At 39.2% G+C, this 17,821-nt stretch overlaps 1 protein-coding gene across 6 annotated transcripts in view; it reads right to left on the bottom strand.

Annotated features, from left to right (window-relative positions):
- The window catches only part of PARD3B (par-3 family cell polarity regulator beta), a 1,031,031-nt gene that overhangs the window by 905,611 nt on the left and 107,599 nt on the right, over nucleotides 1–17,821 (bottom strand). The window contains exon 1 of one of the 6 annotated variants that reach the window (XM_021075047.1): nucleotides 7,321–10,216. The exons of the other annotated variants lie outside the window; for them this stretch is intronic. The gene's annotated coding sequence lies outside the window, so the exon portion shown is untranslated. Of the gene's footprint in view, nucleotides 1–7,320; nucleotides 10,217–17,821 lie in introns of those variants that run through there. 6 annotated transcript variants of the gene reach the window in all.

Genomic DNA, 17,821 nt, shown 5'->3' with positions numbered 1-17,821 from the left:
GCAATTCCGTCATCTAATGACAGCAACTCCCCACCCCTCAGAGTAAAAGACGACATCATAGTTGTTACTCTTACTCTCTCTTCCTCGGTCCTTTCACTTTCCATTTTTGCCCGCTTTACCTTTACTTTCACATTATCCAAGTTGAAAACATTTATATTCTCTTCTGTAATGATAACCATACTTTGCCTATAATTTGATTCCAAAAGTTGAAAGCCAACAGACAGTATTGACATTTATGGCAGCCAAAGAAATAATGTTCCCTGACAAACCAAATAGGAAATGACTATTTATTGTTTTTTGCAGTGCTAATGCCACAACCCCTAAGCAATTCGAACAAGATTGTTCAAATATATTCCCCTTTATACAATCTACCCTTTGCCCAAAATTATGTTGAGTTACTTTGACAGGCAAGCTATACAAGTTGATCTCAATATCAATAACATATAGCAATTTACCCCAAAATAGAATTTTATACTTTCTCTGTACAGTAATATACACATACACATTATATATGTAATAATATATATGTATATGGTCACAAACATTCAAGTGGATATAATCACATTCAGTAGCAAAACAAAAGATGCCCAATTTTGTACAGATAAGAAAAAAAGAATGATAAGTGATATGTCTTTCTTTTTTTTTTTGTTTTGGTCCTTTTAGGGCCGAACTCAAGGCATATGGAGGTTCCCAGGCTAGGGGTCTAATCCAAGCTGTAGCTGCTGGCCTATGCCAGAGCCACAGCAATGTGGAATCTGAGCTGTGTCTGCGACCTACACCACAGCTCACGGCAACACTGGATCTTTAACCCCCTGAGCGAGGCCAAGGATCAAATCCACAACCTCATAGTTTCTAGTCGGATTCTCTAACCACTGAGCCCCGACGGGAACTCCCCCATCACTCTTTAGGAGAGTAAACATGATTGCCTTTGAGGACAAAGTAAAAATAGGCTAATGTTTCTAGGAAAATTATAAATGTCTGGTATGCAAATACCAGAAGCAAGCCTTCATATAGCAAAAGAGCACTACAGAAGGGTACTATTATTTTCCTATTGTTCCTATAACAAATTAGCACAAAGTTAGTGGTTTAAAACGACAAATTTATCTTACAGTTCTTCAGGTCTGATGTCTGATGCAGGTCGCACTGGGCTAAAATCAAGGTGTCAGCAGAAACGAATTCCTGTCTGGAAGCTCTAGGGAAGAATCCTTTCTTCGGCCCTTTCTGGCTTCTAGTGACTCCCCACATTCTTATGTGCAAGGCTCTTTCCATCTTCAAAGACAGGAGTGGCCAGTCATCTGACTACCTCTTCTGATTCCTTGTTCACACATAAGGACCCTTGTCTTTACATTGGGTCCACCAGGACAATGCAGGATAGTCCCCCTATCTTAAAGTTAACTGATTAGCAACCTTAATTCCATATGCGACCTTTATTCATTTCCCACATAACATACACATTGTTCTGAGGACTAGGAAGTAGAAATCTTTGGGAGGCAATTATTTTACCTACCACAGGGGTCAAATATAGTGTATTGTCTTTGTTTTTTGTTTTTTTTTTTTTTTAAGGTGTCTTAATAGCTCTAATAATTATTCCAAATTAAATACAAATAAAAATCAGTATATTAGAAAATCCATATCACAAATGGGTTTGGAATGAAAAGGGGTATAAATTAGGTTAATAAAGCAACTAAACATAATTCTTCAGTGTAAATTTAGAAGACCAGCCTTCAAGAAATGTTGGGTCCATTCAGCTGTTGGCCTGGAGTTCCAGAGAATTTTACCCAAGAGGAGCATTAATTTTTAAATAATCCAGGAGAGAACAAGGATATAAAATAGAGAGAAATGTTAGGATTGAAATGAAAATTTAAACAACTTGGAAATAATCATTCAAAGGAAGTCCCAAACTTATTACCCCAAAAGCACAGAGGCATTAACCAATCAGAACAGACATCAATTAATTAAGGCCAATCAGATGTCACCAGCTGACTATATCAGCCTGCCCATTTGATCTTCAGAGCCACACTTACCAGTGGAAAACTATTCCCAACCAAACTTTCTCCTCTATTCCATTTATTTGATCCTTTTGCATTAGGGAAAGACTGCCTCCACAGTGAATAATACTTCAAGATGTGGAAAAAGGCTTTTTTGCTTATTTACATCTCCTTCCACAGTGAGCATGGAGGTTTACCACCAAATCACCCCTTGATTCCTTTCTTTTTTTTTTTCGGTCTTTTGTTCTTTTTTTTAGGGCCGCACCCACAGCATATGGAGGTTACCAGGCCAGGGGTCCAATCAGAGCTGCTGCTGGCGGCCTACGCCAGATCCACAGCAACGCCAGATCCGGGCCACGCCTGCAACCTACACAACAGCTCACAGCAACGCTGGATTCTTAACCCACTGAGCAAGGCCAGAGATCGAACCTGCAACCTCATGGTTCCTAGTCAGATTCATTTCCGCTGCACCATGATTGGAATTTCCTCTGTTTTCCTATACAAGAATAATCAATGTGTTGACTCTTTTATCACGTCCCTATTAAACATATCTTTTATTATTTTTCTCTGAAATTTTTACAAGTCTATCACATGCTAAAAGGCAGAGTCCAGAACATAGAAGGCACTGCATAAGGCGTAGTGGGAATATAAAGATTCTACCACAAAAGCAATGCTTTTCCCTATTTGTGATTCCCCAGGAGCTGACCAAAGCAAAACAAAAACCAAAAACCAAACCAAACCAAACCAAAACCACTAAAAATCAAGTGAGTCCATTAGAAGAAAGTTTAAAAAAGTAAATTTAATTCATGGAATGGGAGATAGACTTGTGGTTGCCAAGGGGGAGGGGGAGGGAATGGGATGGATTGGGAACTTGGGGTTAACAGATGCAAACTATTGCCTTTGGAATGGATTAGCAATGAGATCCTGCTGTGTAGCACTGGGAACTATGTCTGGTCACTTATGATGGAGCATGATAATGTGAGAAAAGAATGTATATATGTATGTGTAACTGGGTCACCATGCTGCACAGTAGAAAAAAAATTGTATTAGGGAAACAACAATTAAAAAATTTTTTTAAATTCTACATGTGTTGAATTTGAGATGCCTCTGGCTGATCCAGGTTAAAATGGCTAGCAGGCAGATTAACATATGAGAATAGAACTCAGAAGAGAGGTCAGGATGTCAGGACCAGGACATACACATTTGTAAGTCAAATGTACAGAGGTAATACTTGGAAAATATGAACTACCTGGAGAACTAGAGGAAATTTTTATGGGATGCATCAAAAGCAGTGCTCACAGGAAAATTTATCACATTGAGTGCATATATTAAAAAAAAAAAAGCTCTGGAGTTCCCGTCGTGGTGCAGTGGTTCAGTGGTTAACGAATCCGACTAGGAACCATGAGGTTGTGGTTCGATCCCTGCCCTTGCTCAGTGGGTTAATAATCCGGCATTGCTGTGAGCTGTGGTGCAGGTCACAGACGCTCGGATCCCACGTTGCTGTGGCTCTGGCGTAGGCGGGCAGCTACAGCTCCGATTCGACCCCTATCCTGGGAATCTCCATATGCCGCAGCAGCGGCCCAAGAAATGGCAAAAAAAAAAAAAAAAAAAAAAAAAAAAAGCTCTAAATTCGATAATCTAAGTTTCTATTTTAGGAAATTGGAAAAAAGAACAAGTTAAATCCAAATTAAGCAGAGAAAAAAATTCAAAATTAGATCAGAAGTCAATAAAATTGATAATAATAAATCAGTAGTGTTAAATCAATGAAAAAGACAAAATGGTGATTTCTCTAGCCATGCTCACTAAGAAAAAAAGAGGATTCAAATGATGAATATCAAAAGTGAAAGAGGGGACGCCACTACAGCTGCTGTGGACATTAAAAAGATAATAACGGAATGTTACAAACAATTCTATGCCCATGAATTTGGTAACCTAGATGAAAGGGACTAATTCCCTGAAAGACACAACTTGTCAAAACACACAAGAAGAGATCATCTAATTCTCTTAACATTGTCTTGCAAAGCAGAGGTCAAGTCACAGACTGGGACAATACATTTGCAGGAGACCCATCTGATAAAAGAATTCTTAAAATCAACATTAAGATAACAAAAACCTGACTTTAAAATGGGCCAAAGACCTCAATAGATAGATACCTCATCAAAGGAGAGATACAGATGGTGGAAAAGTACATGAAAAGATTCTCTACATCATATATTAGGGAAGTGCAAATTGAAACAATCAGATATCATTACACATCTATTAGAATGCCCAAAATACCAAAGATTGACAACACAAACCCTGGTGACGATGTGGAGCAACAGGAAATCTCATTCACTGCTAGCTGGAATGAAAACTGGTACAAGCACTTTGGAAGACCGTTTGATGGTTTCTTAGAAAATTAAACACATTTTTACTATATAACCCAGCATGTTCCTTGGTATTCACCAAAGGAGTTGAAAGCTTATACCCACATAAAAACCTGCACATCAATGTTTAGAGCAGCTTTACTCATAATCGCCAAAACTTAGAAGCCACCAATTGGTCTTTCAGTAGGTAAATGGGCAAATAAATCAGATAATACAATACTATTCTACACTAAAAAGCTATCGAGTCATGGAAAGACAGAGGAAACTTAAATGTATACAGTGGACCCTTGAATGACATAGGTTTGAATTGCATGGGTCCACTTACATGTGGAATTTTTTCAACAGTAAATATGATACACGGTTGGTTGAATCTATGGACATGGAACCCTAGATTTGGAGAAACTGAGGATATAGAAGGCTGAGTATACTGAGTATACCGAAGTATATAGATTAAACTCATATTTTCAGCACCACTAACCCCAGAGTTGTTCAGGGGTCAACGGTATTACTAAGCAACAGAAGTCAACCTGGAAATGACTACATACTATATAATTCCAACTATATGACATTTTGGAAAAGACAAAACTATCGAGACAGTAAAAAGATCAGTGGTTGTTAGGGGAGAGATGAATAGACAGAGCACAGAGGATTTTTAGGGCAATGAATGTGATACTGTAATTATGGATACATGTTATCATACTTTCACCCAAACACGCAGAATGTGTAACACCAAGAATGATCCATGATATTAACTATGAACTATCAGTGATCATGGTGTGTCAATGTAGATTCATCAACTGTAACCAATATATCCCTCTGGTGGGAGATGTTGATAAGAGAGGCTATGCACGTGTGGGGTGGGGGCAAATGGAAAGTCTCTGTATCTTCCCCTCAAACTTGCTGTGAATTTTAAACTGCTCTTAAAAAAAAAATAAAGTCTTAGTAAAAATTTTTTAAAAGACATACATGGCTCCCAAGCACATCTCTACCCAGACTTATTACTGAGTGCTGACCTGGCAGCTCAACATAAATACATGTCTCATGGATGCCTTAAAACTACATGCCCCAAACTGAGTGTGGACCTTTCATACTGAGTGTGGACCTTTCATACCCTATGTATTTCTTTCCTCAGTGAACAGCACCAATTTTCCAGTTTTGTGAGCCAAACCTCTAGGATTCATTTATACTTTTCTACTCTCTGGCTCTCCCCTATACGAAATCTTTCCACAAATTCTGTCAAGTCTATCTTCTAAATCTACCTCAAACCTATCCACTCATCTTCACTTCCATAACTACTCCCCCATTACAGTAACCATCATCTCTTGCCCACACAACTGCAACAGTCACCTAAATTGGTCTGTCTACAACTACTCTTTTCTTTAAATATGCCAAGCCCTTCCCATACTCCTGTGCTTGGAGTCCTACTACTGCTTCAATCCCTAAGGCCCTTCATCCTAGGCTGAAATGGCCTCTATCCTTTCATCCCTATTATAATCTTAGCCATCATCCCTATTTTAATCCTAGCCATCATCCCTATTTTAATCCTAGCCATCATCCCTATTTTAATCCTAGCCATCATCCCTATTTTAATCCTAGCCATCATCCCTGTTTTAATCCAAGCCATCATCCCTATTTTAATCCTAGCCATCATCCCTATTTTAATCCTAGCCATCATCCCTATTTTAATCCTAGCCATCATCCCTATTTTAATCCTAGCCATCATCCCTCTAGGCCCAACTCAGGTATATCCACATCTCACATGTGAATCCTTCCACAATTTTCCAATCAGAATTTCTTCTGCTACCATGCCCTTACATTACCTTGTTCACACTTGGTTTATTTCTATTTCATTTTGCTTCTGTTATCAATTATGTGTGTGTTTCATTCTCAAATGAACAGGCAATGTCTTCATCATCTTAACATTCTCCCTTTACACCCCACCTAATAACCACCCCCAGCAGGAGAATTCCAATATGAATTCAATACGTAACAAAGTCCATTACTGGTAATTACCACATGGATAATATGACACTTAGTCCTAGAAACGGTTAGGACCAGATTATGTAAGTTCAGGAGGGAACATTGTACCCACAGGCAATAGAAAACAGTCCATCATCATTCAGTAAATAGTTAGTGAACCGTCTTTGGCTCTATGCAAGGACCGAATCACAGTCACAAAATTCTTAAGAGTTTGCAGCCTCTGGCATATTACCCAAGGTGTCCCCACAATGTCCCTGATGCTCTCTAAAGCTTGGTAAGTAATACGCCAATCAGCCTCAAGGCTGCACCTCATTTATCCCAGTCATTTCTTCCTCCAGAGATTTAGTATGTGTAAATATTTATGATTACTGGTTAGAGATCACAGACTGTTTCATAAAAGAAAGACAACAAATCTTGCAGATGAGGAGACTGAGACCCAGCTTAGCTGACCATACTCCTGGAGGTCACAAAATTGGCCAGTGGCACAGTCAAGATCATAGCACGAGCTTCCTGAGTCTTGGTCTAGAGAGTTGGCATCAGCAATCTGTGTAAATAGAAGGGGTTACAGGCATGGATAATTGGAATGGTTGGAATTTTTCATTCACTTGTTGAGGAATTGTGGCCCACCTCTTCCAAAATAAGGAAATCTGCCATTGGGTGTGGAGCCACAGCCCTGAACCAGATGGCACAGAAGAACCATGCCAGGAAGAAAATCCTTGTTCCTCAGGCAGAGCCCTAGCAGACCTTTTAACAGGAGCCAAACAGCTGTAGGGTGGGGCTTTCTGGGCAGGTCTCCACCTTCTATAAGGTCAGTAGCCACAGCCTCTACCAAACATTTGCAAGGTTTATATATATTTATACATCTTCAATCATTTTTTAAAACCTAAAAGTGGGGACATTTTGTACTTTTTAAAGAATTTTTAAAGCTTGGATCAAAGAACTAAGTCCAAAACGATCAAGCAAATCACACCATAAATGCAACTCACCCTGCAAGGCTCTGAGGAGTCCCTCCCGCCAAATTCCGAACATTTCTAAATCAGTATACACATTTTCTCTGCTGTCTTCTTCATGAGAGCAGTGGGTTTGGTAAAACCAAACCCAGCAGAACATGTACATCAAATATTTACATATGCCCAAGTTCCTGTTAAGCACAGGCTTTTAAACTAAATCCCAATAAACATGATGAAGAAGGAGGTAGAAGACAGGGAGAGAGCTGGCAGACACTGGTTGGTCCTTGGACTTGGCCTCATTCCACCTCATCCTGTCTGTCCTCACTGAAGAGTGCAGGGGACGCAGTCCTGCTACTGCTCTCCCTTGACCCTCGCATACCTTACAGAAAACTACCTTCAGGAAATACAGCCAAAGGAATTAGCTCTGCTAATGAGTCCAAATGCTCAGAAGCTCTTGGCTGTAAGTTCTTCAGAACGGATTTCAGCAGAGGCAGTATGTGCTTATAAAGTCCCTTAAACACCAGAATCAATTTTTAAACGTGGAACTAAAAATGTCCTTTCGTAAATTAAGTACTTTTATACAATGCATTCCCTACCCCGTGTTTGAGAAAATCTGCATTCTTCAGTACTTTCAACAAACGATCAAAAGTTTATCTTTAATGACTAACAGGGAGAATGGCGAGCATTTAGTTACGCCCTAGATGGCAAAAGAATTTTATTTGCTTTATGTGTTTGCCGGCCACAACTTCTACAGCTTGACTGGCATATCCAGACATAATAGAGACTCCCAGCTGGAAACGATAGAAGTTTTTCTCCACTACTTTCAGAATTCTAGCATCTGAGAACAAGCAGCTGGTGCTTTATTCCATATTCAGTTTTATCAGCCCAGATATGTTCTGCATTGTCAACTACTTTGGAGATTTGAATAAAGAATGGAGAATTCAGGAAGGTAATGCAGAGCGTGGTGACTATAGGCTGTAATACTGTGCTGCATATTTGAGAGTTATGAGATTAGATCTTATAACTTATCATCACAAGAAAAAAATCTGTAACTATGGTGATGGATGTGAACTACACACTGTGATTTCATAACACATGAAAATATCGAATTGTTATGCTGTAACACCTGAAACTAATATGCCAATTATATCTCAAAAAAAGAATGGGGATTCTTAGAGTAAAAATCTTTTGGTATGAATAACCAAGGAGCAAGTTTGTAGACAGTAATGAGGTTAGAATATATCAAAGCAACAATATTATCCTTAGATTACGAATAAAAAATCCTATCCAATTAGGGTCCCTATTCTTCGAACAACATGATTCTATTTGCTGTCATATTTAAATGTTGAAAAAGATTTTTTGCCTCGTTTCTCATCTGCCGTCCATGACTTGTACACTTCAAAATGTGTTTCACAACTTTAGCTAACGCATACATGACAAACCCTTTTCTAAGGGCTCCATTTCATTCCAGAAAAATGTAACTGTATATGAGAGCTCAAACTAGAACTGGTAAATGTCTGAGTACCAAACTAATACATTGTTATTATAATTTTAAAACCAGTGGCTCTCTACTGTGTGTGACATAATGTAGTAGCTACTACATATAATTAAGATTAATCTTCTCTACAACTTTCAGTTAGTAAGCATTACTAACACTTTTATATAGTCAAGGAAAATAGGACTCAAAGACATAGCACACTTCACAGAAGGTCCAAGAGCTTAAAAGCAGACATGTCTGGACTTTATAAGCCCAGGTCCAACCCAATATTCCAAATATTTTATACCCTATGTATCTGCCTTTAGTCTCATGCTTCTATGTTTAAATCAAAACAAACTGATGAAATAATTGCCTTCATTTGGTAAAATAAGTAGATCTCTTAGAAAAAAAAAAAACATGAGTTTAGCTTCCAAAAGGATGTTTGACTTTCACACATCTATCTCTGAGAATGAATGTAAATTCAGCAAATGCCTCTAAATACTGACACTGAAGCCGAGGACAGGGGTGATATTTTCAGCGAAACAGTATTAAAAGGTAGAAGGATGCAGAGCTCAGGATATGCTCTGAGAAACCTCAGGAAGTAAGTGAACTCACACTATGATGGTGGGATGACAGGACAGGTAAGAGGGGATACATGAACCATCATGCTGAACCAAGCCGGGTAAAAAGGTTCTGAGGCTATAGCTCAGATTAAGCTCACGCCACCTGCTCATAATGGTAAAGGGAGATGACAAATCACTGCAATGAGGCAAACATAAAGCCAACTATTTGCTTAGTTTGAGTGGTTGCATAAAGAAGAAAAAGTAGCATAGCTCTGCCTCTTCACAGTACATAGCGGTTTTGGTTTTGTAGTGTGAGTATAAATGAGATAATGCAACCTAGGGATTTAGAACCTATGTACTAGAGCAGCAGTTTTAGCAAACTTGTGGGAGGCCTCCATACTTTTCAGGGAAGTCATAGCTACTACCATAATAATTCTATGATGTTGTTTGCCTTATTCACTCTGTTGCCCTTGGGATTGGTGGGTAAAGCAGCACCAAACGTTATGGATAGTCAGTTTCTATTCACCACTACTCATTCTCAGTTAAAAGAAGCGGGGTGGGGGGACTCACTCAAAGTCCTTGATGATGTTCTAAGCATTAGAACTGTTATTAAATCTCAACTCATAAATATATATCTCTGTAATACTTTATGGTGCCAAAATAGAACATATGCATAAAGCACTTCTAATGCATAATAATTCTCTAAAGGAAAAGAACTTGTGTAGTCAAGTTGCAAACTGACCTAGCTGTTTTCATGCAACATTGCCTTTACTCAAAAGAATGACTGATGGAGTTCCCCTCATGACTTAGGGCAAACAAGTCTGACTAGTATCCATGAGGATGCAGGTTCGCTCCCTGGCCTTGCTCAATGGGTTAAGGATCTGGCATTGCTGTGGCTCTGGCATAGGCCAGTGGCTATAAATCCGATTTGACCCCTAGCCTGAGAACCTCCATATGCCATGGGTAAGGCCCTAAAAAGACCAAAAAAAAGAAAAAGAACAACTGATAGACAAAGTGGATTTTTAGAAATAAAGCAAGCTTTTCACTTCAAGGAAAATGGACAGCATTTGTTGTCAATAATTCCAATATTCAGATGAAAAATAGAATTTGGATAACTTGTATCGACCAAAATGGAAGTGAACTTGACAGTCTCCCAATATTTAAAAACCTTTCTGACAAGGCTAGTAGTGATAGTAATGAACATGATAATTCTGATATTATGCAAAGAGATATGTTAACATTTACAAGATCTGCATAACATCTATATAACATGTTTTCTAAGGATAAAGGAACTGTGTTATGAAATCATATATGAGAAAAAAATCCTTTCAAAATGCAAGAAAAAACAACGGATTTTAACTGAATATTAAAAGTTCATTGATATGGTGTCAGTTTCCTCCTTGAAAAAAACCCTCTAGGCTACCACTTGTCAAGTTTTGATATAGTATCAAAGAATATACACAGTTTCCAACTATTTATCTGTGTGAGGTTTTCGTCATAAACATGAACCAAAAGAGCATACCAAAACAAATTAAATAAAGATCTGAGTTCAGCTGTCTTCTATTAGGTTAGACATTAAAGATCTATGTAAAATACTTTGTGTACTAAAGGTTTTTTTTTTTAAAGAGATACATCTCAAAAAAGTGGGGTTGCTTTTTTACGATGAAATGGGCTCACGCATAAATTTTTCAGTACATTAGATGTCTCAGTTCTAGTGCCTAATCAAAATATTAATAAATATAAACCAGCTTAAATCCTTGAGCTCACTGAGGTCAAGGATTTAAAACAGCTAAGAGGTTCTGAGACCAAATGTTTGAACCCCTCCTGCAGCACAGTCCTGAATTCCAAATGGAGATGAGGAAGGGCGCCTGGTTATCCTGGCTCATTCAGGCCCTAGTAACGAAGTAACTGGTGTCAATATTAAATGTTTTGTTTAGAGATGTTTTAAGGGAAGCTAACTGCAGCTGGATGAAGGACACTCCGAGAGCTTCAACAGAAGCATGTTCTAGATGCTCCTTCTAGGGGTTCTTGTTCAGTAGGTGGGAAACAAACAAGGGGGAGGGGAAAGTGGTCAGTGCCAGGAAACACAGAACAGCTAAGCACTCCCAAACATTTGTGATTCACGTCACTGGGTCACCTTCCCTGGGACATTCTCTTGGGGGTGAGATGAGGAAAGGAAGAGGATATGACCTGTTCCTAAGATACAGCCTGACACAAAAGCATGACTGCGTGCTCACTGAAAGAAGGTCCTTGGAACTACTGGTTTGTCCTCTGAAGAATAACACTAAGTACCAACCTGACTTAAAAACATGTCCTGACTTGAAAGAATAGTGGGGCAATGAGCCGGCAGTACTCCCTGAGCAAAGCATCACCACTCAACCACTCTGTCACAAGGAAGCATCCAGGCTCTGGGAAGGAAGGGAATTAGGGTTTAAACTCATTCAGAACTGCTCCCCAAGTCCTATGACAATCTGACAATTAATGGCTTAATTTATGACATAGCCCACAAAGTAACACTGCATATTCTATAACTACATTCATTCATGCTTTAAAATTAAAGTGACAATGAAGTTAAGAACAAGCTAGACTTTGGTAGTGCTTTTCTTAAGGGATTATGAGATATCACAATGGCTACTATCAGCAGGAATTTATGAGTTTTGTTTCTAAAAGGACAAAAATTTCACAGAGAAGGAGAGGGGAAAAAAACACTGAACAAGAAAAGAAGCAGTTATTTAAGGGACCAAAATTTAGCACAGGATTAGTCACTTTAGAAATACATTGCTATAAGGTTATGGAATGCAGATCAGTGTTTAACCAAAGGTTGGTCTGATCCACTGATGACTTATACATCACCTGAACTCCTTCCAGAGACAGTATTGACATAGCAGTAAATTAGTATCTTTTTTTAAAGAGCGTACAGTTCTATATCCTATTTATTTTCAGATTCCTCTCCAACTTTGCATATGAGATGGCAAACTAGGTATTCCATAAAATATCTTTATATGTTTTAAATGTTTCATGGCTGCAGATGGGAGAGAAAGACATTTCTCTTTAGGAGACTTGGAAGTATCTGCTTGTTGCTTTTCTAAAAATATTGCTAAGGCCAGTGAGAAGGAGATGGTTAATTGCTATAATAAATGTGGCTGAAATGGAAACTATTGATTGAAAGAGAGAACCTTCAGACCAAGGGAGACGACACAGGGGATGGAAATTTATAATTTAGAAGGTACAATACTCAATAAACATTTGTTGAATGGCCTCATCCCTGAGGGGAACAGATGAAAAGGAAGTCCATTATCCATAGAGACCTCACTGAGAGCTATCAAGCAACCACTTCACACCTTTTCCTCATGCAAGGACCGTCATGGTCAGAGGTGAGTTATCCATAGGGGCTTTTTCAAGTAGAACCATAGAGCTCTGAAACCCCCGCAAAGACAGAAGATAGGTTTGGCTCAGTCTTCCAGTCTTAGAAAGAGAATGGCATTAATGCCAGAATTATATTAAACAGTAACCATTGCCAGTTTATGCTTAGCATGCAAAGGAACTCTGGATTGGACCTAGGTAGCTGTACTGGAATCTTCTTCCTAAAGAGGACCTCTTGTTTATAAAAACAGATTAATGTTATTTTAATGCTTTAAATAATATATGAAAGTACTTAAGATGATCATAAAACAGTTTCAATGCCACCATCCACTTATAGGGAAGTCTAGACCAGGGTGCAAACCCAGCCTGACCTATGGAAGTGTTTTCTTTGACATGTGCAGTATTTTAAGGGTGGGGGATTTTGCATAGAAATCTGATTTTCCCACTTCTGTTGGAAAAAAGAATCATACAACTTGTGAAAAATGGATCTGCATTCTAGTGTGAAGTAGTCAGCTGGCTCTGACCCATGACTCTATACACACACAACACACACACAATGCCCTCCACTTGGCCATGCCCCATGACTCCTTATGGTTTTCATGCAGCCTACCTCATTCATCTGATCTCCCTGTCCATCTCCACAGGGGATTAATCTAACCCCCCCACCCCCCACCCCCCGCCCCCCTAGCCAGGTGTTTCATACAGAATATCTCAGGGGATCTCACTCACTGGTGCCTGCTAACTAAAGTACAGGCTAGAAGTACAAAAAAAAAAAAAAAAAAAAAAAAAATGACTTCTTTGAGGCTATCCTTCCACATCCAGCATTAATATAATGATAAACAATTGTCTAGTTTTATCAAAATTATGAGGTTTCTTCCAACGAAGTAACAGAAAGCTAAAAATCACTATTATTGATTACTTTTTAGGTCAGGAACATTTGATCACAGTCAATGCAGCATTCGCATGTCTAAGAATGGAAATTGAGGAGTTAGCATTTTCTGAGGTCAGCATATCTCCAATGATATCACAGCCAGAGAATGCTGAAACAACTGCAACAATAAGCAATGAGACCCTGCTGTATAGCACAGGGAACTATATCTGTGATGGAACATGATTGCGGATAATGTGAGGAAAAAAATGTGTGTGTATATACACACACACATTTATGTATGTATATATGACTGAGTCACTTAGCTGTACAGCAGAAATCAACAAATTGTAAATCAACTGTAATAGAAAAAATAAAAATCTTTTTAAAAATTAAAAAAAAATAAAACACCTGCAACAATAGCATAGCTTGCCTGGCTACTTCAACTTTCAAAGACTGAGATCCTTCCTATATATAACCCCAAAGAAATGGAACCAAGGTAAGCTTTTAAATGCCTATGAAGAGCAGGAGGAGAGGGAGGGAGTGGGATGGACTGGGAGCTTGGGGTTAATAGATGCAGACTATTGCCTTTGGAATGGATTAGCAATGAGATCCTGCTGTGTAGCACTGGGAACTATGTCTAGTCACTTAAGATGGAGCATGATAATTTGAGAAAAAAGAATGTATACATGTATGTGTAACCGGGTCACCATGCTGTACAGCAGAAAAAAAAATAATGTATTGGGAAATAAAAATAAATAAAATGCAAATCTAAAAAAGAAAGAAAAGCATGAGGATTGTTTGGGTCTTGATTATTTCTTTGCATAAGTTATTAGGAAGGAATAAAATATTCAGACACATTGGTAATAGCAGGTTGCACCTGGGCAATAAAAGTTGGGATCCTTAAATATGATGACTTTTGTTGGATCCTGGAGATAATTTTCTCTGTAATATTAGAAGCTGATATAATGGAAATGAATAAAAACTTAAAACTCTTCTGAGCTTTGCCCATAATTTCTAGAAGCCTATTAACGATAAAAATGGCGTTAAGTAACCTATGTTAAGCCCTCCAAGATTTGAAAGGCAAAGAAAAAAAACTGCTGAATGCCTATTCTAGAGGTTAGGTAACATCCTTCCTTTTAGCATTCCTCAGCTTTGAGGTAACTGATCCCAAAATGGTCACTAATCTTTTAATTAAATTTAATTTTTATTAGGCTATATTTGATTTACAGTTTTGAGTCAATTTCTGCTATACAGCGTACTAACCCAGTCATACATACACATACGTTCTTTTTCTCATGTTATCTTCCATTATGGTCTATCCCAAGAGACTGGATGTAATTCCTGTGCTATACAGGAGGACCTCATTGCTTATCCATTCTAAATGTAATAGCTTATATCTACATCTCTACTTCTCAGAAAGAGGTTTCCGGTTTGCACAACAGATGCAAAGAGACGGTTCTATCCTAGAATTTTTCCTTCAGGCTGCTTATTTATTAAGACCAGAGATGTTTTTACAACTTAGGGGTGATAATTAACAATCCTTTCTATGTTCTTTAAGCTTCAGAAGCCAATAAAGTAGGAATTTTATAGGAATACTCAATCCTACACTTATTATGTAAAGCAATTCTACTTTGCCTGCTTTCCTCTGCAAGAGTTTTACTTCAATGGTTTTAGTAGGGTAGTCTTTCAGTCTTCAAATTGTGTTTGTGTGTATATGTGTGTGTGTGTGTTCTCCACTCCTATGGTGTATCAAGTTCCTGGGCTAGGAGTCGAATTGGAGCTGCAGCTGCCTACACCACAGCCACAGCAATGCCAGATCCAAGCCTCATCTGCAACCTACATACACTGCAGCTTGTGGCAACGCTAGATCTTCAGCCCACTGAGTGAGGCCAGGGATCAAACCTGTGTCCTTGGGAACACAACACTGGGTTCTTAACCCCCTGAACCCCAACAGGAACTGCTCAAATGTCTTTGAATAAAGGTCAAAATAGGAGTTCCCGTTGTGGCGCAGTGGTTAACGAATCCGACTAGGAACCATGAGGTTGCGGGTTCGGTCCCTGCCCTTGCTCAGTGGGTTAACGATCCGGCGTTGCCGTGAGCTGTGGTGTAGGTTGCAGACGCGGCTCGGATCCTGCGTTGCTGTGGCTCTGGCGTAGGCCGGTGGCTACGGCTCCGATTAGACCCCTAGCCTGGGAACCTCCATATGCTGCGGGAGCGGCCCAAGAAATAGCAAAAAGACAAAAAAAAAAAAAAAGTCAAAATATAAAATTCCAGCATATCCCAAATGCAAAATGGAAAATTAATGCCATCCAGCAATCTGAAAAATGATCTGCCAGAGTGGAGCACTTTGTCGCCATTGCACATTTGTCTTTCTTTGCCCAGTAGATTTGGATCATGTCTAAGTCATCACTGTATCATTCACAGCTTCCACACAGCGGTGTTAGTAAATGCTCAAATACCCCCAAAACTGTAGATAACACAGAAACCAAATGTGTGTACATATTCTCAAAAAACTCTCATTTAAAAAAAAAATAAGTATTTTATAAAACTTCTTGATTGTTAGTAGCATGCAGCCATGACTTAACAAAGTGTATCATCAAAATAAGGTAGTGGAGAAAAATATGATCATACACAGTTCTTAAAATTAAGTATAATGAATAAGTATTTCAGTTCATATCGCTATTTCTTTTAAGTCCAATCTTCAAACAAATATTCCTATGGAAGGGAGTGATTACACTTTCATCTGTTCTATGTTATTACCTGATAAGGTTTGGCCTATAAAAACTAGGCTTACAAAAAATTTATGTACACAGCCTTCATAAAGCTATCAATCAAGTTTTAATTTTCTTCATTGTGCTTTGGTTTCTCCAACTAAGAATTTCGTTCTCATATGTAGGTGCAAAATGAGAAGGAACACACCTGGGGTAGTTTCCTCTCTTAGATCTCTATACCCCTAGCAAGAGCAGTGACCAAGAAGTGGAAGAGAGCATGTGGGTCAAACAGCACCATCTAGAACTCTGTCTGTGACAACCACTTGACTCTGGTACCCAAGCAGCAGCAGCTCTAAAATTATTAAGACGAGAGCACTCACTCTGGATATCCAGAGACATCATTAGCTCCCCCTGGACAGACCAGGCTGTAAGCTCATAACTTCAGAAGCAAGCCTAGAATACAAAGGCACAGATGGCAGAGGGAGACAATGCAGGGGCCACTACCATCTAAATGATCTAAAGCTCATCAACTCTCACCTGCAGGTATGACGGTTAGGCATTTGCCCGCAGTGTTTACACACATCTCTCCGGTTAGCCCACAATGAGAGATTCTATGAAATAATACTTCATGTGATAGAAAGGCACACTGAAAAAAATCACACGGGAAACAAAATTGGAAACATGGACGATGCTTCTGGAGAGCAACCCAGAAAGAGGAAATTCAAGTCAACAGTTCCGCTTCTGTCAAGAGCGTGATGTGAGAGGTGGAAAGGATCATTTACCATTTCTAGGTGTTTCTGCGTAACGAATGACTGGCCTGAGATCTCTGCAGGCCAAAGACAGTAAGACTCCAAACAGGGAAAGGAGGTCAAACAATAACGCTAACACAAAGTACTGTCCCAAGAATAAATCTGAGATAAAGTGATTCATACTTAATACATTATCATCTAAACACTCACTATACCCATGCTCAATGCCTTCTACCTTCTTTGCCGCATCTGGCTACCTATGAAAGGCCCAATTCAAAAGTCCTTTGGGGTACACCAGTAGGTTGATCATAAATATGACCCAAATTGTACTTCTTCCCACCTCCAACACCCACAGCCTTTGCTGTGCAACTTTGCAGCACTTCTCATTAAAAGGTTGAGTCTATTTCCACTTCCTCTGAATATTGGTTGTTCTGTGAGTTGCTCTGACCAACCACTCTTGTGCCAGTTCTGAGACCAGACCTCTAAGGCTTCTGTGTACCTCTGCTTGCTCCTTAGATGGTTGCCTTGCCATGAGGAAAAGCCCAGACTAGCCTGCTGAAGGAGGAGAAACCACTTCCACTTGGGAAGCAACAAAGACACGATGCAGCTGGGAATGAAGGCAAAGGGGCTTATCTTGTGGAGAACAGATAAGCAGGGTTAGGAGAGAGGCAGGGCTCTCAATGGGGGGAAAAAATGAAAGCAGTTCCGACATGAAAAATTAGGCAGGATGATTACATGCCTTTAGGGAAAGGTGAGAGTTCGCTGATTCTAGCACTCTGCAGCCTTGACTGTAAAGATGTTGC

This window comes from Sus scrofa, chromosome 15 (genome assembly GCF_000003025.6).
Source record: "Sus scrofa isolate TJ Tabasco breed Duroc chromosome 15, Sscrofa11.1, whole genome shotgun sequence".
NCBI classification, from domain to species: Eukaryota; Metazoa; Chordata; class Mammalia; order Artiodactyla; family Suidae; genus Sus; species Sus scrofa.
The sequence above is the reverse complement of the archived record's forward strand: the minus strand, read 5'-3'. Positions and strand labels throughout refer to the sequence as shown.